At 44.2% G+C, this 22,880-nt stretch overlaps 1 protein-coding gene across 9 annotated transcripts in view; it reads left to right on the top strand.

Moving 5' to 3' along the window:
• ATXN1 (ataxin 1) overlaps positions 1 to 22,880 on the top strand; it is a 287,821-nt gene that overhangs the window by 117,480 nt on the left and 147,461 nt on the right. The window contains exon 1 of one of the 9 annotated variants that reach the window (XM_048507796.1): positions 9,935 to 9,956. The exons of the other annotated variants lie outside the window; for them this stretch is intronic. The gene's annotated coding sequence lies outside the window, so the exon portion shown is untranslated. Of the gene's footprint in view, positions 1 to 9,934; positions 9,957 to 22,880 lie in introns of those variants that run through there. 9 annotated transcript variants of the gene reach the window in all.

The following is a 22,880-nucleotide window of genomic DNA, read 5'->3' as shown; positions in this document are numbered from 1 at the left end:
ACCAATTAGAGCCAAATTTGAGTGGAACTTTCCAGAGCCAAGCTTCTGGTCATGCTTACACATCAGCCAATTAGTGACTTGGGCCAATCTTGCACAGATAATCACCACATCGAATGTTTTGAGAGACTGAGATGAGTAACTAATACTCCCTGCTCCTTCTCACAACAGCCAACAGGTGAAACAGAATCTAATCAGACCAGGGTCTTCCCATTAAAAGAGACAAACAACATTTCACAGGCCTGTTTTAAAATGGTTCCCTTTCACAGCCTGAGCAACTTGACCAAAGTTCTGACAGTGATTGAATTTCTTGACAGCATCTATTACAGCGAAGCGATTCAAGTGAAGTCAGATTGACATACTTGGAGACGCATGGCATCTTATTGCAGAAGACTTATTTTGGTTGTTTTTTTAATGCATAAGTACAGGTGCAATCCAGATTCCATTATATCAGTGAAAAAGTTCAAAGTGATTGGTACAGTTCCTTGACATGAGCCAAAAGAAATGAAGGCTAACAGAAATGCCATGCAGAGAAAAATATGTTTGAAAAATATTTCAGTCTAGGAAGAAGGAGATGCTTGCCCTAAATCACAGGCGCTAAAGTCTGGACTGCACCCAGTGTTCTGGAACATAACCGTGGAGAACCAGCTGATGCAGTTATAAGCTGTCAATAATTGGTAGTCAATTACATGTGTGATTTCTTAAGGTGTTCCTTCAGCTATCAAACTGGGTTTAATAAGTATTGAGTAGGCAATACATACCTTGTATAAACTACAGCACTCATTTGGAATATATTGTCATTAGATCAAAAGGCCTAGAAGCAATGGAGGAAATCTGATTTAGTTCATGTATATTTCCCACATTTGTCACTTTCTGTTTACTTGCCGTTTGAGAATACACAGTCAAGCTTGTAATGCATTGGCTAAGGCATTTTCTCCATTCCTTTCCAAACATCATTCTTTTAGATTTGTTTAGCAGAAGATCATAGATTTTTGCTGATAATCTTTTGCCGACGATTGTAATGTTTTCAAAGGTATAAATTTACTCATAACTTTATATTGGGGTGTGTGTGTTCTAAATAGCCATTTGCCTGCTCACCTGCAGAGAATACAAATTATCTCCAGTGGACTATGCAGAGAACAAAAGGCGATTGCTGTCTTTTTCCTTGAGTCACTAATGACTGACGCAGAGCTAACAGGCTAAGTATTTGTAGACTTTCTTTGGGGGTGGGTTGGGGGGAGAGGTTTCAGTGCTCTTGTACTTGAAAATTTTTAAATTGAAAATATTGATAAAGTTGACTTGACTTGCAAATCTTGTGAAATGAATGCTCATCATGATAAAAATGCATACTTTACAAACATATTATTCTTAATGCTACAGTTTGCATGGTAAAACCACTATTAAAGTCACAATTTGAAAAGTAGAACAATGCTTTAAAATACACATATTCCTCCATGTGAATTTGGACGTTTGGAACCGTGAAACAGGATTTGCTTTGGCTGTTGGTTCTCCCCCCACCTGCCCCAGTAGTATCTAAATTCTGATGTGCTCCATCCTTTCTCATTTGCTGATTTAATAATCTGGTAAAATTAATGCCAGGATAACAATACCTTGCACACACCTAACTTGGCTATTTTGAGCCTAAAGAATCACAGAGCTCTTTACTGCTTTTGACCCTGTGCCTGCAGTGAGCAATGGGACACAGCTACTTCTATTACCATACTGGCCATAATTTAGTTGGAAGTGGAATTAAACTTCTTCTTTCAGAGTTTGACCTTCACTAGAGATGATCCATCTCTCTGCCAAGCTGTCCTTGGAATTAAACTTGGGCTCATTCCGCACATGCAGAATAATGCACTTTCAAACTGCTTTCAGTGCTCTTTGAAGCTGTGCGGAATGGCAAAATCCACTTGCAAACAGTTGTGAAAGTAGTTTGAGAACGCATTATTTTGCATGTGCGGAAGGGGCCTTGGGTAGACAGAGTAACTTGAGCATAATATCAATACCAGGGGTGAAGGACAGTTTAATATTAGGAATATATTATCGTCCCCCTGACCAAAGTGCACAAGAGGATTCTGAGATGGAAAAAGAAATTAGAGAGGCCAACAAAAACAAAAATGTAGTGGTAATGGGTGATTTTAACTATCCCCATATAAACTGGAAAAATGCATGTTCAGGTCATAGTAAGGAGAGAGCATTCCTGGATATGCTAAATGACTGTGGCTTAGAGCAGAAGGTTGTGGAACCAACCAGGGGAGAGGTGATCCTAGATCTAATTCTATGTGGGACCCAGGACCTGGTGCAGGAAGTCAGTGTTGTTGAGCCGATAGGGAACAGCCACCACAATGCTGTCAGATTCAGTATGATATCTCAGCATGCGGAAACAAGTTAAGCAACTACTAATGTAGTTACATTAGCCTTCAAGAAAGGGAGAATTTCTCTCTCAAAGATAAGGGGGATAGTGCGCAGGAAGCTGAAAGGGAAAATCAAGAGAGTCAAAACTGTCCAGGATGCTTGGAGGTTATTTAAAAACACAGTAATAAAAGCTCAGCTGGAATGTGTTCCACAGGTTAGAAAAAGAGCAGCACCAGTCAAAAGAAAGCCACCATGGTTAACACAAAAGAGAGGTTGAGGGAAATTATCAGAAAAAAATGTCTTTTTAGAAAATGGAAGTCAGTTTGGCTGATGAAGAATATGAGAGGGAACACAAATGGTGGCAAAAGAGAAGCAAGTTAGCTGTAAAGGGGAGGCAAAAAAGGATTATGAGGAGCATATGGCTGCGAACATCAAGACCAGCAACAAACAGTTCTTCAAAGTACATCAAAAGCAGGAAGCCAGCAAGGGAAGCGGTAGGCCCGTTAGATGACAAAGGAACAAAGGGTGTGCTAAAAGATGGCAGGAGATTGCAAGAGAAGCTGAATGAATTCTTTTGCATCTGTCTTCACCCAGAGGAGGTGAGGAACATTCCTGCACCTGAACCAAGCTTCTTAGGAGGTGAATCTGAGGAACTAAGCGAAGATAGTGGTAGACAAGGAAGAGAGTTCTGGCAGCCATTGATAAACTAAATGTTACCAAATCCCCTGGCCCAGATTGCATTCACCCAAGAGTTCTTAAAAGAGCTCAAGCATGAAATTGCTGATCTTCTCACTTTAATATGCAACTTATCCCTGAAATCAGGCTCCATCCCTGAAGACTGGAAGATGGCCAATGACACACCAATCTTTAGAAAGAGGATCTAGGGGACCGAGGAAATTACAGGCCAGTCAGTTTGACATCTGTTCCTGGTAGAGAATTAGTAGAATCTATCATTAAAAGATAAAATTATAAAACATGTAGAAAAGCAAGACCTGCTGAGAAAGAGTCAGCATGAAAACTTTTGCGAGAGGAAAAATCCTGTCTTACAAACTTACTAGAGTTCTTTGAGGTGTAAACAGGCATGTGGACAGAGAGGAGTGAACCGGTGGACATTGTCTACTTGGATTTCCAAAAGGCTTTTGACAAAGAAGTTCCTCACCAGAGACTGTTGAGAAAACTCAGCAATGAAGGAATAAGAGGGGAAGTCCTCCTATGGATTAAAAACTGGTTGAGAAACAGGAAACAAAAAGTGGGTGTAAATGGGAAGTTCCCACAATGGAGAGATAATGTAGAGGAGTGAGTGTCCCCAAGGATCCGTTTTGGGACCAGTGCTCTTTAACCTATTCATAAATGACCTGGAAGTAGAGAGGGTGGGTAGCGTGGTGGCCAAGTTTGCAGATGATACCAAATTATGTAAGGGTGGTGAGAACCACAAAGGATTGCGAAGAGCTCCAAGCGGACCTTGATAAATTAGGTGAGTGGGCCCAGAAATGGCAAATGCAGTTCAATGTAGCAAAATGTAAAGTGATGCACACAGGGGCAAAAAATCCAAACTTCACATACACGCTACAGGGGTCAGTGCTATCAGTCACAGACCAGGAAAGGGATTTAGGCGTCTTAGTTGATAGTTCCATGGGAATGTCAACTCAATGCATGGCAGCTGTGAAAAAGGCAAACTCTATGCTGGGGATCATTAGAAAAGGAATTGATAATAAAACTGCAAAGATTGTCATGCCCTTATATAAAGCAGTGGTGCGACCGCACTTGGAGTACTGTGTCCAGTTCTGGTCGCCGCATCTCAAAAAAAGGATATTGAGGGAGATAGAAAAAGTGCAGAGAAGGGCAACAAGAATGATTGAGGGACTGGAGCACCTTCCCTATGAGGAGAGGCTGCAGCGTTTGGGACTCTTTAGTTTGGAGAGGAGGCGGCTAAGGGGGGATATGATTGAAGTCTATAAAATTATGCATGGGGTAGAAAATGTTGACAGAGAGAAATTTTTCTCTCTTTCTCACAATACTAGAACCAGGGGGCATTCATTGAAAATGCTGGGGGGAAGAATTAGGACTAATAAAGGAAACACTTCTTCACGCAACGTGTGATTGGTGTTTGGAATATGCTGCCACAGGAGGTGGTGATGGCCACTAACCTGGATAGCTTTAAAAGGGGCTTGGACAGATTTATGGAGGAGAAGTCGATTTATGGCTACCAATCTTGATCCTCTTTGATCTGAGATTGCAAATGCCTTAACAGACCAGGTGATCGGGAGCAACAGCCGCAGAAGGCCATTGCGTTCACATCCTACATGTGAGCTCCCAAAGGCACCTGGTGGGCCACTGCGAGTAGCAGAGAGCTGGACTAGATGGACTTTGGTCTGATCCAGCTGGCTTGTTCTTATGTTCTTATGTTCTTATAAAATATCAAACAGTTTGTCAAAGCTCATTCTGAGCTCAGTTGAAGGCATTTAAAATTGTATTTATTAGATTTAATATGCTTCCCCTCCCCAGCTCGGATGAAGATGCCTTATTCAGAATGCACTGGTCAATCAATGTCAGTATTGTGTACTCAGTCAGTAAGCAACCCTCAGAGTCCCTGGCAGAGGTCTTTCACATCACCTACTGACAGGAGATGCCAGGGATTGAACCTGGCCCCTTCTGTATGCATCTTTGGCATCTCCTGTTAAAACGGTCAGATCATAGGTGGCATGAAATGCTGCTATGCGGATAGCCCCTGCTAGTCAGAAGAGGCAGCGCTGACCTTGATAGATGGCAGCAGCTTCATGTTCATGCATTCTCCCGGCTATAGTCTTTCACAGAAAAAGATGTCAATAGGATTGTATATTTCTCCACCTTAGATCTCAACATGGCAGGCATTCTTTGTTGTTGAACGCTCTGCCTGGGTCCTAGTGCCTTCCTGGCCCTGCTTCCCTCCATCCATTAGAAAGCTTGAAAGTCAAAATACATTCTGTTGTATCCGAGTAACGTGTTCAGTAATGCACACCATAATGCTTTTGACAAAGGCAGTGCATACAAATAAATGATAATTCTCATATTCGTTTGGGACTATATTCTAATGTGGAAGCATACGATTTTCTTGACTTCTGCACTTCAGCTGACCATAGTAATATCTTTTTCTGAGACAAAGTATGGATCTGTGTATTCCCGCTCGTACACTAAGTGTACCAGTGTAAATAAATGATAAATGTTGGTCATATCTACTTTTCTTGCTGTTGTGCAAGGATCAATAATTATTCTCTATGAATAAACAAATCATTTTGGCCAATGATTCCTTTAAAGTTTATAATGTTTGTATGTTCGTGTATCACATTATTTTGTTACATATACAAGGTCCTCTTTTATGAGGAGTTTGGGAGCAGCTTGGCAGTCTGAGGATCTTGTTTCCCATCCTCCTAAATTTTGAAATAATTTTTTTTTCAGTTAACATCTGACTCTCAACATATGAACTGAGTTCCAGATAAATTATTTCATGAGTTCCTTAATGGTGTGAGAAACTGGCTGATGTAAGTTGTCTAGTGGTTTCTTCTGAATCATCGTATTTCTGTCTGAGAAGTGAAGCGTTGGAGTTATCTTTCAACATGGATTTTCATCACCTTTTTTCAATATAAAATATTTATTCTCCCACAGTGAATTTCTGCCAATTTGCACCAAAGGGTCTATTTATGTTAATTTTATAGAAATAGCAACTGGCTTGGTTAAAAGCTGAATTCCTGAGAAACTGGTGGACGATTTTTAGTTTTGGTTCACTACTATTTCCTTCTTTTCTCAAAGGGGATTCCTTGTAGGCACAAACTGGAGTAACTCTGCATCGGATTGTATTGTCAGTCCAGTATAGAACACTCCAGATCTTTTGCTTAAAATAGACACCTTGTATTTCAGAATCTTCCTGTCTCCATAGCATTTCATATAATATCATGACATTTCCTTTATCGTTTAAAATTAAAAATCCACCGACGAGTTATTTTTATTGAGAGGGTTTGCAACTTCTTCTGCAATTAGGGTGACGTGAAATGTCCCTAATGAGCAAAAATACATTCCAAGTACTACACATCACAATTTGCATGTAATTTTTCATCACAATGTAAGGTGGAAGCCTATAGTTGAAAGCAAATAATAGTTTTGCTGTATCATTTCAAAGTTGTAGCTGAGTATATCTCAGCAGAAACTCCTGTTCATTTGTAACATAGAATTCAGAATTTTTTTAAAAAAAATTCAATTGGGAAATTTTTAAACAACTGTAGCTACAATGCATGATTAGAGAAACTGACATGAGATCTGAAACGCACAATGAAGTGAGGCTTCATTTATTTGCCACTGTCTTTTAAATAATTTAATACGGTTGTTGACTGTGTGCAATTTCAGTTCTTACCTCTTCACCGGCAAAACTGGGGAACTCCTTAAATTCTGTGAAAGGTATCCCACTAGAGTACATGATAGGCTTTTGGAGGTGGATTAAAGATGCTGACAAGCTGTATATTACCTGCCCTGGTTATAATAAAAAACTGTGCTCACCTGCTTTCATTTTCAGTGAGTCTGTTATCGTTATCTTCCACTCAGCTCATTTACCTATTTTATTCAGTCAATATTCTTACCTGCAGACGTGGACTGGGAAAGAGATTTTTTTTACTTCTCTTGGATTTTAGTTTCTTGAACTGTAGCTGTATAGCAAACACAAATAAGGCATTCTGCTATTGTTAGCTGTAAAGTTAGCTGCTATTGACTAATCGTGAAAAAACAGAAATATCTAAATATGAAACATTTTTGTAATTGGAGTGACAGTTTCCTTTTTTACATTTTAGGTTTCAGATGCACGCTGTATTACTTATGTGCATTGAAAGAATGATTTTTAAATTCCTGGAAGTAATGTATGTTATGATTGGGAACCCTGAAACCATGGCAACTGTTTATTTTCACAAGAGAGCACAATCAGAGAAAAAAGGAACTTGGTTTCAGTTCAAAAACCAGACCATTTAGCCTACCTTTCAAAGGAGGAGGTAAATGAAACCTGATTTGGAGAGAGAGCTGTGGGCTACGTGCTGAAGGATCTCATTGGCTTTCCCAAGAGGGAGTAAGATCCTTAACTTTGGGTTGAAAGGGGGGGGGGTCTTCACCTAAGTAGACAGAAGTTTTAAAAAGAAAAATCGTCCTTCATTCTAGATGCAAACACTTTGCCAGATGCTGCGACCAATGGACCTCATCCTCTTCTGTAACAGGGCAGTGTCGCGTGTATTATTATTGTCTTGGTCAAATGAAGGATTGGGGATGTGTTTGATCCACCTAAAGAGCAGTGGTTGCCTCAACCGCTAGGGGTCGCTACCCCCCCTTTTTGGAGTCAGTTTTGAGCTTGACCCTTTCACAGGGGTTTCCTAAGACCATCAGAAAACAGTGTTTTTATATTTTATATTTTAACCAATTTTATGGTTGGGGGTCACCACAATGTGAGGAACTGTATTAAAGGGTCGCGGCATTAGGAAGGTTGAGAAACGCTGACGTAAGGCAACTATCTGGTAATGTAACTTAGCTAGTCTATAGTAAAAAAATAATACATGTGTGTCTGTGCGCTCACACTTTTTGGTAGAGCTTAGCAGAGTTGCAAGGAACAACAGAGTCAGAGTCTTTGTTTCTTTAAAACATGAAATATAAACTTTACTAATCTATTAAAGTGCAGTAGAGAAGGTTATATACATTTGGTCTACATCCATATCACTTAGCTGTCTCTCTGCCTGCCTGCCTGCCTGCTGCTTCTAGAATCTAGAGGATTTCTATAGAAGGAGAAGAAGCAGTTAACTATACAGACTTGGTCATACTGTTGTCAGGCTCCCTAGCTAACTAGCCAATAGCTATTCAGTATTCTCTCTAAGTAAGCTGTGTCATCATCAACTACTTAACATACAAAGTTAACTCCTTCTTAGCTTACTTGTGTGACTAATACTTGCTAAATCACAACATTGTCATATGTTTTCATTTTATTTCCTTAAACCTGTCTTTTCTCACTGTGATAACTATTTTCCATGTATGTGCTGTAGTTTAAACTTCAGTAATAACGCTTCGTTCTCGTTTAAGAGATCAGACTGTGTCTTAGATCTGACCCACATGGCGAGGACTGCTTATACACACTAACACTTGTGGGGGAGGGAGCTAAAACAGTTGGAAGCTCTGTCCTTTGTACTTGCTGGAAGGCAGCCTTACCGAGGTACCTGGAGGTGCTGGTTTCTTGAGAGGCTGGGTTTTATATCTTGGGGTGGTGGCAGTGAAGAGGAATCACACTCTTATATGCAGGCAAACACACAACATGCATGTGAGAACACCAGAACCAGGTTGAGATTCTGATACTATATACTGAAACCCTGAAGATGGATGAACTACTCTAATTATCCCTAGTGGCTAATTATCCCTAGTGGCTCCAACCCCAGCCACATGCCCTTAAGTCCCACCCCAACTTGTGTGAAAAAGGGGGTCTGCTCCCAAACAGTCCCCCAAAAGGCCTACAATGGGCAGCATCCTTATTCCACCACCCTTTGGCCACTGCCTTGGATGGCTTCTGCTGTTGAAGTCGCTGCCAGACTCCACCCCCTGCAGGTGTTCCCCAAAGGGTGGGGTTCAGGAGCTGCAAGCTACAGCTCACCTGTCAGGCTTGCAGTTCTTCCAGTGGCCAATGCAGGCTTTTCTGGCTGGCAGGTAGGATTGCAGGCCGGGCTGACAGTTGTTGATATGTACCTGCAGGTGCCCTGGTTCCCCCTTGTTTTTATGTTTCCCATAGTTTTTCTGATTATGGTGCAGTTCTGAGCGCAAATATGTTGGACCGAATGATTTCTTGCTGCTTACTAAGCAGTTTACTTCTGTGTAGTTGCATGATAGGCATTTTTGTTCTAAAAGACATTTACTAAAAGTTTCCATTTATCTGTTTAAAATTATAATAAAAGGAGAAGCAGAAACTCTATATAACATTAGGCACCTTGGGCTCTGCAAATCATTACTAGCATGTTAAAACATGTGGTCTGGTCTCTTGATCGTTTTCTTCAGACAAAGTTTCTGAAAGAGTAAATCTGAGCAGGAAAATAAATGAATTAGTCAGCATTTGGGAGCTGCTGCCAGTTGTAAACTTCTGCCAAGTCACTAATCTCAGAGCGGCTTTGTGCCTTCAACAGAAAGGTGAGCACAGTACTATTTGGCAAGGGGAAAGTCCAGGGAAAGTCCAAATTTAGTAATTGCACGGGTAATGGATGGGATGTAAGCAGACATTCAGTCTTGCAAATGTTGGAATTCCTTTTACAATTATATGCCTAGGATTTATTGTTCTGTGTTACAGTTATATCTTTATAAGGTTGTTTGAACTGTAAACGGCAGTCCTTGAATGTGCAGAAATCATGATATCATTGTCACACATGCCATGTTAGAAAATAACTTCCTTTTTTGTAAGGAAGTGGCTGATTCAAAGAAGAGAAAGAAGTGGAAGACGTATCAGTGATTGCGTGCAAAACAGACTTGCTGAACCCAGTCTGACTCTCAAGAAACGGTGGCTGGTTATATACTGCTGCTCTCCCCCACAGTGAGGGACCATTTCCTTCACAGCGGAGATTTGCTTGCAGGTATGCTCTGTGTTACAGTCCTGCAGATCCTGAAAGCCCCATGGTTAGTGAGTGCAGGGAAACCCAAATGATTTCCCTTACTTCGGGGTTCCGACTCCTTCCGATCCCCCCCCCCCCACTTCTTGAATTTGGCTGTCCTAATCCCCCTTACGCCTTGTATTTGGCTGTCCTGCTCCCAATTAGCAACTCCAACAGCTGCAGAAAAGCAACTACCTCTCAGATTTCTTGCTGAGCCTTACAGAGATATAGTGAGAAGTTTGGATGTGGAGATAAAAAGCTGTCTCCCAGCTGATAGCAGCTGAGCTAATCTTATCCTGCACACAGTGACCCAGGCCTCTGTCTCTATTCCAACAAGGGTGGAACTCAGGAAGAAGCTTGGGGTGGGTAAAACAGCAGCAACAATCTTCTCCTGGAGGCGAGGCTCGGGCATCCTGATTGGGTGATTCCCAACTCATTCTCAGGGAGGCAGGACCAACTTTGTTGTCACTTCCTGTAGAGGGGTTGGGCACCCAATCAGGATCAGTATGTGTTCCTGCCCTACTGGCTAAGGAAGCGGGGCTTGGACAGGCTCTAAGCTTCTTTGGATAGATTCCTATAAAACTTTTCACTTCTTCACTTTCTGTGTCTTCTTTTATTATTTCTACAAATTTCAGTAGAGGTGTTGGTTACGTCTCAAAATTATCCCCGGCGTGTCTACTATTTCCCACCAAACTAGAGGCCCTCGCCAAAGGCTCTTAATGGCCTCACTCGATCTTTTCACCCTCCGCCCGACTCCTTTGGGAAATCGACGCAGAGAGCACTAGAGCTGACCACCGGCTCCGGGCAACGTAGCTCTAAGCGGTAGCTGGCGACCCAGCGTGACGGCGTGACTCCAAGCGAAACCAGTCAAGAAGCAGCCAAGAAAAAAGCGCTAGCGAGGCTGACCAAGCGCCCGAAACCCCCAGGAGGAGGAGCCGCCCGATGGCTGAAGCGAACACCAGCGTCCTTACCCAGGGCGGTGGCTGGCGGGCTCACCCAACTGCCCGCGCCCAACCACCCAGGCGGAGGTGCAGAGACGTTCACGGTTCCTCTCTGCGAGAGAGAGAACTACGCCGAGGCTACAGTCCCTCCAGCCAGAGCAACTTTCGGCGGAGGAAACAGAGCACATAAAGATCAGGCAAAGATGTGGCCAGGGCAAGCGCTGGGGCGCCCTTCCTAACTGACTCAGGCTCATGGGCCAATACACGGCACAATAATGCATTTATTTACCAAAAGAATGAGGGAGGAGATTTCTCTGTATGATGGAGCAGAAACAGAAAAGCCACAGCAGAAGCGCCAACAGATCGAAACGTGGGGATAGGCGCGGGAGAAGGTACAGCTCAGTTCTCCCTCAGGATCCCGCAGTCCCCCCCATCCACCTCATAGCCCTATAGAATTCAGTCTATTTCCTCAGGCGAGGAACATAGCGAGGAGGAGATGGTAGAACCTGTTGAGCATTTCTCAGAAAATGAGGGGAAACCCCGATTTGAACCTGCTGAACAATGCAAGCGTTTCTTTTAAGCAGAGGAACTGCCCCTCATGTTACTCAAAACTATATCAGTTAGAATTGCATGATGAGGCGGGCGGCTGAAGACCCATCGGCCCCCTCAGACTCCAAAAGCCACAAAAGGCTGTCCCAAGAAGGGAAGAAGAATTTTTCCTCGAGCGGAGGAATCCCCGAGTTTTCCCTCTACCTGAGTGCTTTTGAGAGGAGGAGAATTAGGAGAGAATGGCTCAATTTAGATGCTAGCAAAGCTGCCCGCCCCAGCTGCCAAGAAGCTCGTGCTTCCAGCCATATCCACTCCATGATCCAAAGCCCCTCTAGTCGGCGCCCGGTGGTGGCCTGTTCAGTCAGGAGGTCTGGTCACCAAAGATGGAGAGGCACCCTAAAAGATCCCTCGGGACCGAGGGGAGGTCATTCTTAAAAGATGCCGACCTTCAACCCTCTCCAGTCAAGAACACTGGCATCTTCAGCCACCATGGCCAGAGCTGCCAGTCTGGGCCAGAAGGATCTTGTCATCATCCCCAAGAACACATAGGGATTAGAGAGGGAATGGAGAGAATATGTTAGGCAGATCTCAAATTCTGGTGACTCCACCTTTGGCACTCATCCTTAACTCCGCATTATGGGCCTGGAGTCCTGGTTAGGAAGACGGAAGGCATGGCTTGGGGCCTGGCAGGCGACTTCCATTCTAAGCAAAGTGGTGCAGCCCTCACGACTACCATGAATTAGCGCCTGTTTGGAAAGGGAGCTAGATGCAGTTCTGGTGGAGTCAAAGGAAACAAGAAAACCATGCCCAGGTATGTTAGATCAGACCAAACCTCATCCTTCAGGCCCCACACCACATTCAGGTCTGGCCACATTAACCGTGCTCCAGGGACTGACAGGCTGGTCAACACTACCTCCTTCGCAGGCGGCCCCAACAACAACAGCAGCTTCAAATAATAATTCTTCCTTTAGTACCTCCAACTTCAGGGCTGGGCGGGGAGCCAAATCCTTCCAGCCGACCGACCTGCCAGGTCCTGACCATCCACGACATCGATTATTTGAGAGCCTGCAGAGGTTCCGCAAGCGTGGACGAAGGCGTGGGCTAATGGACTCGAGAGGTGGTAACCACCGGCTACCTCATAGAGTTCTACAGAATCCCAAACCGCTGATTCAAAGCCTTCCACACGCCGCATGGCCAGTAAAGGCGCTAGCAGGGAACTCAGGAGGCCATTCATCATCTTCTCCAGATAAAGGCAATCGAACCAGTGCGCTTTCGGGCGTTCCTGCGGAGTCTACTCACTTCTTTACTGTACCCAAAGAAGCGGAGGTGGCGGCCATCCTGAATTTAAGGTATGTGAACAGAGCCGCGCCCTGCGGCGGTTCAAAATGGGGAAACCCCTCGATCGTCGTGGAAAATCTTAGATCGAGGGGACATCTCCGCGTCGCTAGACTCACGAGGTATCTGCACATACCCATAAATCCGCAGCCGATGCTTCCTGAGATTTGCAGTAGGAAAGAACACTATATATCAGTACCGAGGCGCTTCCATTTGGCCTCGCTACGGCGAGTTTTCACAAAGGTCTAGCACCCATCCGCGACCCTCGAGAACAGGACACCGCGTACCCTTACCTCGGCGACATTTTGGTCGAATTAAGCCCTCAAAGGCGGGGAAGATGCGATTGGGTGATGAAAACTCTGCTCTATCTGGTTTCTTAATCAATTTGCCAAAAAAAGCTCACTTTCGACCCACCCGCGGCGCGTAAGACTTTAGGAGCCATAATAGACACTCGGCATAGCGCCTCTTCATTCCTCCGCGAAGGCCCTCAAAATTCAGAGACTCACCGACTTCCTTCATAACAGCCAGGAAGACTTCCCTTCTGCAGTTAGCCAAGTTGATGGGCCTCCTCGGTTTCCCATAATAGACATGCTCCGAGTGGGGCGATTCCATCTTGTGAATCCTCCAGAGGTTTCTGAGACCCTACCAATGGCTCATAATGGAAAAATAGACAAGACAGTAATCATCCGACATCGGTCAAACAGGAAGGCCTCACCTGGTGAGTGCGCCTCAAGAACATGTCACGAGCAGGTCTACCTTCCTGACGAAGAGTACAGATTTTCACAGGCGCCAGTCTTGAGGAACAGGGAGCCTCCCTCAGGGCCAAACGCCCAGGCATCTGGACTCCAGCGGGCCCAGCTCCCCATCAACTTCTGGAGATGATGGCCGATGCGTCCTAGCACTCAACAATTCCAGAACATCCACAACCGCTGCGTACTGGTGAGAACGGAACAACATTGCAGCCAAAGCACATCTCAGCATCAGGGGTTCAGATCCCTCCGGCTTCACCAGGAGCCAACATTCTGTCCTGGGCAGAACTACCTGCAATCTCATCAGCAGAGCACATCAAAGGGAACCTCAACATAGAGGCGACTGGCTGAGCAGACAAAACCATCCTGGAAGCGGAATGGAAACTTCATCCATCCATCTTCCTCCAGATCAATACCAGTTCGGGACTGCCCAGATAGACCTCTTAAGCATCGAGAGAAGAACCATCAACTACCAACATTCTTCACCAAGGAATATCATCATCCCAGGCGGTGACCCACCCACGTCGCTGACATCCCCAGCCAGCGGTGGTCCTACTATCAGCCTTTCCACCGGATCGGTCATACCCGGCTCCTAGGAAATATGGAAGGAGAAGCAGATGTGATCCTGGTTGCACCATGGTGGCTTCGAAGACCATGGTTTTCATCCTATTTCAGCTGTCCGTCGTACTCCTCTTCGACACCCTGCTCCCCAGACATGCTGTCAGGGGACCCATCCTACACCACAACCCCAGTGGTTCTGCCCTAACATGGCATGGCAGCGATAAGCTAGAAGGGTTACTCTCAAAGGTGATAAATAATACCATCATGGCCTCGGCGTCCATCACCACCACCGGCATCTCACGACTCTTAGGTGGAGATCCTTAAGCCAGGTGGGCCCAGCCACCACCGCGTTGACCCGCGTCAACCTAAGGTTTCAGGTCCTGGCCTTTCCATAAGGGGTCGAACCAGAAGGCCTCGGGCGCTAACACTGAAGAGACAGGCAGCACTATCCGCAATGTCTGGAACCGGACTCCAGGAAGTCAGCCTCAAGACACCCAGACATGCTTTCAGGTTCCTTAAAGATCGTCAATCTCAGCCCCAGTCATCACACGGCTTCCCGTCGTGGAAGCGAACATCGTGCTAAGCGGCTGCTTACTAAACGCCTTTTGAACCAGTACAATCGGCACCACTAAGATGAATCGGATAGAAACTATTATTCTTAGTGGCAATCACTTCGCCAGAAAAGAGTCTCAGAACTCTGGCAGCCCTCAGTGAACTCACAACTCTGCGTTTTTCACAAAAACAAGGTAGTCTGAGACTGGACCCCACCTTCCACCAAAGGTAGAGATTCGTCCTTTCACTAAAACAAGACATCGTGCTGCCGTCCTTCTTCCTTCTCTAAACATCCCAAAAAATGCTTTGGCATACCTAGATGTCAGGAGAACTCTCCGAGGCGTGCATTATCGTGCCGAGGACATTAGGAAAGCCAGTCCCTGTTCATTAATGTGTGCCTTTAACTAGAACACAAATGTCAAGGGCAGCCATCAGTTCCAACATCCAGGTCATGCGACTTTCAGAGGCATACAGGTCAGCTTAACATTTATTCCCATTCCACCCGAGGAATCCTGCACACTCCACCAGAGCTGCCACCAGCGCCAGCCTTCAGGCGTCAAATACCCGCAGAGGACATCGCCAAGAAACATTACATGGTCCTCCAGTACATCATTTATTAGACACTACAGACTCCAATCCATGGCGACAAGCGACACTGCATTGACGCCCGGAGTCTTTAAATTACATTTTTTAGGTGATTGGCTTACCGTTAGGGACACTGCTTTCGAGGGGAGGTCCCAATCGGAGATGCCCGAGCCTGCATGCTCAGGAAGCGGTCCATTGTTAGACTTACCCTGAAGGGGCGCTTCCTGAATGACGGCGAGCATCCTGGCCTCCTGAATATCGCGAAATTCAAATGACTTACTTCACCTAGTCTAGTCATATAGTCTTAGGGGACCTGGTTTTAGTTAGCTACTTCTCCCCTAAGCGCCTAGTTATATTGTTGAGCCGTTGCCGAAGTTACTGTTCTTTGTCTCTCGAATTCTGTTGTTACTTCTAATGAGTGTTCCATATACTTTCTGTCTGGAGCTACTCTCTTATACTACTATGCTAGTCAAAATACTGGATCCGAAATGGGTGCCCAACCCCTCTACAGGAAGTGACAACAAAGTTGGTCCTGCCTCCCTGAGAATGAGTTGGGAATCACCCAATCAGGATGCCCTCGTCGCCGTCCAGGAGAAGGCCCCTTCAGGGTAAGTCTACCAATGGACCGTTCTTTAACCCACTCTGCGCCTAAGTGTCAGCTTGGGTGGCAGAGAATAGAATTAGGTCACTTTCCCCTCTCCCAAGCTTTTGTTTTGGGTTGCAAAGAGTAGGAGTGAATTGCTCTTGTTCTTTGCAGGCTGTTCTGGCGATATCCCCATTGCCGATTAATCCTGGATACTCACTTGAAATATCCAGGTTTCACAAAGATCTCCCCACAGCTGAACTGCCAAACACAGATTCATTGCGGTTCTGGCGCTCCCCATATCCCGTGTTTTTCCCGAACCTGCATGAATGTGAACCTTAAAAAAAAATACGTCTCCAATCCAGATCGATGGGGAGGTTTGGGGGTCTAATGCGGTTTAATTTCCTGCCATAGAGTGACGCAAATGCCTTCCAGCCAATTAGAATGCGGCGGGCTGTGCATGATGCGTGCACAGCCTTTTTTTGTTTTGCTCAGCTTTTCCTATTTTGCTCTGCTGAGGCTATTGTTGAAACGTGTGCACGAGGGAGCAAGAACCGCTCTAACGTGGGCACAAGACAACGGGAACTGGTCAAACGTGGGCACAAGAGGTCAATCAGAAAAAAAGCTGCATATCACACATACGCGTTTACTTGCTCACAGTACCATGTACTGTCACGACAAAAAAAAGTCCCCACCCCTACACGGCACAACAATAAATCAGGATAGACCCTCCAAGCCGATTGCGTGTAAGTGGGGATTGTTATGTTCTTTGAAACCGAGATAGGTGTAGATGCCTTCACTAGAAACATGCTGCAGTGGGGAGGTTGAAACCTCGATGAAAAGGTGCCGTTTATTTTTAAATCTGGTTGTATTTAATTTTCAGTAGGGATTTGGCCTCTGTCATTTAAAAAGCTATATTTTTCCTTCCCATCCAAAATTTTAGTCTGGCCTGCAGGAGAATAGGAGCCTTTTACTTCCATCCAGTGTAGTCCAAGCTGATAGCTTGCAGGACTGAGAAGCAAGTTGCTGATTCTTTTCTCTCCAACCGTTAATTTGTGGGAGGAAAGTGACCTGTATCTCCCACCGCCCCCCCAAACAGAGTGTATGTGCTACAGATTTTTCCTGTTCTCCTGCAGGGGGAGTGATCTTATCCTATTCTCAGTCCAAACTCTCAGTTGTGGGGTCCAGTGGATACCTTTGCTTCCCTTTCTCCAAGATGTCATCTCAGGGCCCTGGAGTCCAAGCTATCAGTTTCAAGACAAAAGAATCATTCTACTTTTTCTCCCCTTCCAAATCTTGCACCTTAAGCTGAAGCCCAAAGCAACGTTGGCCTTGGGAGAAAGGAGGTGAAAACAGCTGGATTTCTAACCCCCCCCCCCCCCCCCATGCTCAAATTGCTGCATCTCAGTGAGGCTAAGATGCAGCAAACCTTCCAGACTGGGAGAATGGAAGAATCCGACTTCCTGCTGATCCCTACAGTCAGCTGAGAGTTGATTGTTGATTCTCTCCAGTTGGTACCAAGAAAAATGTTCTCAACTGGATATGAGAACCTGACTCCCAGCTGATCCCTCATCACCTGGCAGTCAGGTTCTGATGGCTGCAAGAAGCCTGTTCCTTCAAGTAGGTGGAAATAGATTGCAAACAGCCAAATAGATTGTTGATTAATCTGCTCCCTGATTGCTACTGGTGAACAGAATGTGCAGCAAACCAGCAGGCCTTCAAGCATCCCTAATGATCAGCGCTAGCCTCCTTCCACCCTCCTGGTGCATGTTTCTCATGTGAGGACTCTGTAGGGTATCCTAAGAACTTATAACAGCTTCTTCTTGGCTCTGGCCCCACTGCATAGCAGCCGCAGCATAATTTAGCATGCTTGTCAAAGCTGGCCAACTAGGCAGAGAGACAACTATGCCCATCAGGAAGTGAAGGAAGTTCTGGCACAAAAAAAGTACTACAAAATTATGTGAGAAAGTATAAACAATCTCAGAAAGGTAGAACCATCTCACTACTCTTCCCCTCCCCCCACCCAGCCATATATGAATGAGGATTCAGTTCTATGCATTTCCTCATTCAGTATGTTCAGCAGTGGATAACACAGCTTCAATTTTTAGCAACACTGTGGAACAGTTTGCCAAAATACCCAAGTGTAGGCAAGGCCATGCATATTTGCAATGTGTACTGTTCACAGAAGACAGATTGATGCTAATTAGGCGTGGGTGGCATGTGAGTATAAAAATAAAATTCCTTTCTACGGTGCTTTACTATTAGAAACAGAGTACATGATGTGACTAGTGTGTATGTGTGAAGATCTGTGTGTGCCTTTTCATTTTGTAAGGATATTGGTACTTCCATGTATCTTAAAAAATATTGCAAATATTGCGGGATCTTGGAGAGTTCCGGGATCTTGGAGAGTTCCGCAGGGCCTGTAAGACCGAATTGTTCCACCGGGCGTTTGGAGGGGCCGACCGCTGAAGTGTGCCCTCCCCCCCTCCTCCCTTCCTTCTTTACGCTCTGGGCCCTTAATTTCTATGGGGCCCCTCAGCTTTTTGGGTCTGCTTCCAGGGTGGGTGTATTACGTTTTATGATATTTTGTCGGATGCCGCTGTAATTTTATTTAATTCGCTGTTTTAACTGGGATTTTAATGCTATTACTGTTATGATTATGTTGTTCACCGCCCAGAGCCCTTCGGGGGAGGGGCGGTATAGAAAATTGATTATAAATAAATAAATATTAAAAAGTGCAGACAAAAATATTGTAATATAAAAGATGAATTCGTATCCATATTTATATGCGACATGTTCTATTTGTGTCCATAATTATATTTTAATTTTATAATGGCAATTAAAAGTTATCTGAATTTTCCTTTGGTTTCTCTGAGATTAATGTGCTCAGTCATCTTGGTGCTTTCTGTGATTTTTCCATCATTTAGCTGCTCGATTGTATAATGTTGATAGGTAAGGATATCACTGCAACCAGTATTTTGGTTTCTATTAGCAAGTTCCAAGTTATTTTGTGTGTGTTATCCTTCTGAACATACAAGCAGAATGCTTCCACTCCAGGGGTCTGCAACCTGCGGCTCTCCAGATGTTCACGGACTACAGTGTAGTACATTGTAGTACAATTGGCCATGGTGGCAGGTACTGATGGGAATTGTAGTCCATGAACATCTGGAGAGCCACAGGTTTCAGACCCCTGCACTAGTTAGAAGCAGATAAAAGTTCATTGATAATATAAATAATTTTGAAATACAAATTTTGAATTATAGGATATTCCTAGCGTGTGTGTGTGTGTGTGTGTGTGTGTGGTGGTTGAGAGAGAGAGAGAAAATAAATGTCCAGTACCTTTAACAGAAGTTTAAATATGCTATTATTTAAAGGGTGATGTTGTTCAACTGCTCATTCCCATGCATTAAGCCTCTATTAAAGTGACTTGACATTTGCCTTCTGACCTGTTAGTAATCCTGTGTGTATAAAGCTGCCCCCATCTGCCAAACATCTCCATAATTTTAAACACATTATTATCTAGATAATATTTATTGACATTATTATGTATTTTACTTGGTAAGGGATTAGGTGGCAACAGTAAAGCACATACAATGGTTTTCTTTTAGGTTGTTACAACAGGATAATTACAGCGCAATCCACAGCTGAGGCAGATGGGGGCGGCCCCACTTGAGCGCCACTCTGCCTGTTCTGCCGCTTGAGCGCCGCTCTTTCCTGCAGTGTGAGAAGCCCAAAAAAGTTTTTTAAAATTCTCCATAGGGGAAAATAGCAATATGCTGCTAAAATTGTGGCGTATCTCCACCAATGTGCGGGGACCGAGAGGGGTCTGGAGCAGTGGTGGGATCCAAAATTTTTAGTAACAGGTTCCCATGGTGGTGAGATTCAAACTGTGGTGTAGCACCAACGGGGCTGGGTGGGGCACAACGGAGGCATGGCCAGGCATTCCGGGGGCAGGGCATTCCTGGGCAGGACTGTGGCAAGGACGCGGCATGCGTGATCCTTAGGCGAGGAAAGCGAATGCCGCGCGGAGTGCAGGCTGCCCTTACGCGCCTTACACCCGGTGCACCTCCTGCTAGACTGCTTCAAGTTCTGCGTGCTACTGCTGAGAGGAGGGGCGTAACTAAGGCAAAAATCATGTAGCAAAATCACCAATTAGTAACGCCCTCTCGGCACACACAAATAATTAGTAACCTACTCTCGGGAACCTGTGAGAACCTGCTGGATCCCACCTCTGGTCTGGAGGCTGATTAAGGTTGGCTCTGTCCCCTGGAATGCTGACTTAGCCGCGGGTGACATGCAAGCACTGATTCAAGGCCTGGCATTGCAGAGTGCCACAGAGGTCATTCACACTGGCAGAAGCCTGTACCACATCCAGAGGGGGATTTGGCCCCCCTCCCTCTGGAATGCGCTGTTAAGATCCTTGCGAAGTTTTAGCTATAGTAATTTTCAACATATTTTCCCATTTAACATTATAATTAATTTCCCAAAGATCTTTCTTTTTCTGAACCTATTTTCTGTATTTTCTTCCAGCTTTTAAAATTTTCAGTGCCTCAAATTATGCCTTTTCTGTCTGTTTTCTACTTCTAAGGCAAACAGTTATATAGATGTTTAATGGAAAATAGTGAAACCGTGTTGATTGCTACCTAGTTTATGGCCAGTACCTATCCTAGTTAAAGAACAGCCATTCTAGCTAAAAAACAGTTCAATTCTGTTTGTTAAAGATGCTGTTTGTTCTTTCATTTGTAGTTAGGTCTAAAGGAGGACTTCATGTTTAGTAATATATGTAAAAATGCAAGATTGTTTTTGAACAGCTCGTTAATTCAGCCTTGTTCATTTCTGTTGATTTGAAGTACAAGGATTATTTGGTTAGAAGAAAGAAATATGTCAGAAACACTGTTGAGAGTTCTGCCCTTTAAAGATTTTTAAAAAGTCTTTACTATTATAGCAAAGGAGAGGCTTATTTGCCAGCATTGGCAAATACAACACCTTAACATTAAACAGATTAATTTGTTATCCTGTAAGCAGTATAAGCCCACTACTTTAAACTGACTAGTACTAGAGCAATTCTGTGCAGGTCTATATCATTTCTTTACTAAGCTGTTGCAGTAAAAATATTCCCTGTGCATTTTTTTCATCTCTAGAAAGAAAAATATTGATGTTGATATTGAAAAGGGTTTTGTCACTTTTTTTTGGTGATATAAATAACAACTGATACGCTTTAGTCTTATATTCTGTCTGCAGATTAATACCACTACAACGGAGGAAGATTTTAATGTGACGAAGAGGGGGTTATTTTTCTTTGGTAATCCAAAAATAGTATGTGGTGCATTCTTTGTTTTACAGTTCTGGGAACTAACATGAACTAACCATGACCGATGCCTAGAAATTTCTTTTTGCCTATATCAGTGGCTTGTATGAAGCTGAATACTTCCCGTATTTAAAATATTAGAATACAAAACACTCTTCATTGAAGTTTTCCTTTGCTTTCGTATGGAGTTCACCCCCCCCCCTCAAAAAAAGATGGAGTAAAGCTTATGCTGGGAAAAATATGTATCCTAAAATTAATTGCCGATATGAACTAAAAGAACTGATAAGACTGCACCGATTGTCTCTTGATACTAGTGCCGTTGCACAATGAGCCTCCTGCTATCTTCTGAGGGTCTGCTTTGGGTGTACCCAGAGGTGGGATCCAGCAGGACTTGAAGCAGTCTAGCAGGAGGTGCACCGGCGTGCGTGGCAGCCTGCGCCTGCGTGCGTTTGTTTCCTGCCCAAGGACCGGCGCAGTGGCTGAGTCCTTGCCACAGCCCCGCCCAGGAATGCCCCGCCCCCGGAATGCCCAGCCATACCCCCGTCATGCCCCGCCCAGCCCCATTGGCGCTATGCCAGTTTGAATCCCACCACCATGGGAACCTATTACTAAAATTTTTGGATCCCACCACTGGGTGTACCTCCACTTTCTGAGGCTAGACAGGTGGCAATTTGAAAGAGGGTTGTGGCAGCAAGATTATAGAATTCCCTCCTCAGAGATGTTTGTCTGTCCCATTGCATTGCTGTCTTCTACTTTTTTGTTCTGCCTGACGTTTCCTCAGTGATACCAAATCTCCTCCTGCCTTGTATTTTAATTTGCTGTTCTGGGTTTTAGAAGTGTGTTTCAGCTTTGATTTTTATTTTATAAGATGTGTTTTTATTATGCGTACTCTAATTGTTAGCTGCCTTGGTGGCCTGGATCAAGTAGAAAAGTGGAATATAAATATAGAAAACAAGTACATTTCAATACAAGTTGATTCATAACTCTTAAGGTTTAATCATTAAATAATTCCAAACACTTTAAAACTATGTTTAAAAAAGACAGAATAATGTGCTTTCCTTAACATACTTTTTCTTCTTTTGGCTGAACATTGTACTATGCTACTTACCTTGTGAAATGCTAACAGATGGGTAAGTGGAGCAGCAGGAGAAAGGCATATTTGCAAGGCTCAGACATAAGCTGTCAGTTTATAAGAAAGACCTGTTTTAGCACACATTTTTCTTAGCACTGAAAGGCATCTGATTTCACGCCGTTTACCCTCCAGCATCCATAATGTACTATTTTATTAGCATAAAAGGTTATTCAATACATACCTACATTCCATTCTTGTTAGTGATTGTTGTTTTCCCTAAGGAGGACACTCGGCATAATTTATTAACCCTTGTTTGCATTGCCAAAGTTTTTTAATGTGAATTTTAACATTCTTGGGTTGCTTCCTTCCAACTTTTTGCACCAGGATAGCTTGTTGCCTCCTCTTCCTGAGCATATTCCTGTACTAAGTGGGATGCTGGTGATCTGTCTCCTGCCCATCCTCATTCAGCAGCACCTGATTCCTTCACATACTGAAGCTGAGGTCTGCTTAAGAGTTGGCATTGGTCGCTTAGGCTGGTGCTAAAGGCTGGTGATTTAATTAAGTTATCCAAGCGTAATTACTTTTAACTAGCAATTAAACTAGGAGCATGGTCTGGCTTTGCACTAAAACAGTAGATTCCTGTTCACAAAGTGGTTGTAATTTACTTGGTT

Source organism: Sphaerodactylus townsendi, linkage group LG09, assembly GCF_021028975.2.
Source record: "Sphaerodactylus townsendi isolate TG3544 linkage group LG09, MPM_Stown_v2.3, whole genome shotgun sequence".
Lineage (NCBI taxonomy): Eukaryota > Metazoa > Chordata > Lepidosauria > Squamata > Sphaerodactylidae > Sphaerodactylus > Sphaerodactylus townsendi.
This window is presented reverse-complemented; position numbering and strand designations above follow the sequence as displayed.